Raw genomic sequence first — 1,456 nt, forward strand, 5'->3', positions numbered from 1 at the left:
CTGGCTTGCGCAAGCACGAAAAGTGAAAATCTATTTAATGGACATGTACCGCAGCTGCTTTGAGATAGTATTTTTCTCCTGTTATTTAATGCCCGATTGTTTCATATTTGCCTTTGTACGCCATGCACACTTCTGCCTCATTGCTCCATTTTAGGTTCTAATCTTCCAGTTTCACACGCTTCTACAAGTTGCGCTTAATTTTTCTGGTAGGTAAATGCTTGGCATTCGTTTGTGAGCTTGTTTGTATTTTACGAGAGAGAGTACTTGCTCTACGTACGCGTTCGTTAGTTTCGTTCACAATGAAGGAACTCCAGTAAAACTTTGGTTTAATTGGCCGAATGGTTAAACAAGAAAACTTTACAGAGCTGTTCCAGTTTAATTATTTTCTTCCTGCCCGTAAGTGCGTGTGTTTACGTCATAGTCACTCACGTATAGTCACGTATAGTCTGTTTACGTATAGTCGCTTTTTCATAGAAAAAGGAGGGGACAGTTTATTTGGTTTGCACGTATTTCTGCCTGTCTGCTATGCGTAGCCCGTTATACCCAGTAACACGGACCGGAACACTTTATTTTACATTCTTTTTGCAGCCCCATCATCCTCTTTCTATGCTATGTGCGGGGTGAAAAATGGGACTGTGCGGCCTACTCGTGGCTCCCTCTGCCAGCTGGATAGGCCGAGTGCCGTTTCGGCTGCCAGGATTTGTCCAGTTTCATAGGAAGCGGTCAGAATGGGATCTGCCGTGGCACATCCGTGGGTCGGCGAAGCCACAGGCGAGTTATCAGCATACTCGCCGCGGGATTGTGAGCGTTCGGCTGTAGATGCAGGGGCAGGTTCGGAAGGGTCCACACTGGGCACGTGGAATCCGGTCAAAAAACGTGGCAAAAATTCGAAATAAAAAACAAATCCCACGGAGGCTCCTCGCCTTGGGCGAACCAAGCTCTGGTTTTGGGGAAGCACCACTTAGGCTCTAAAAGGAAAGAGGAGAGAGCGGATAATCGGCGCGGGCTAACTAAGCCTTGGTTTTGGGCAGACTGCTTTTAGGCACCAAAAAAAGAAAAGGATGGAACAGTACGCAGTCGGAGTGGCCAGTAAGCGAAGGAAACTCGGGAATGACCGGCAGTTGCACCAGAGTATACCAATTAGTAGCTCCGATGAAAATGCAGAAATTTCTCACTGCCCTGGCGCCCGGGCTATCGCACCCTCGTATGTGGAGAACGAGGGGGTCATCGGACATAACAGTGAGAACGCTAGGCGTTCGGGCCCAGAGAGGCTTGGTTGGAACGCCTCTCGAATACTTGGTCGGAGATAACAGCGCGAAGCGGTTTCCCGTCGTATGGCGTGCCAGTAGTAAAGTGCCGGCCACGGCATGTTCGAGTACCTTGGAGTAAAAGCCGAAGCATCACTCCTGCGGTGACATCCCAGTATGGTCGGGGCGGTGGAACCAGGCTTTGGGGA

The sequence above is a fragment of the Amblyomma mixtum genome, chromosome 2, assembly GCF_055824585.1.
Source record: "Amblyomma mixtum isolate Tamu chromosome 2, ASM5582458v1, whole genome shotgun sequence".
NCBI lineage: Eukaryota > Metazoa > Arthropoda > Arachnida > Ixodida > Ixodidae > Amblyomma > Amblyomma mixtum.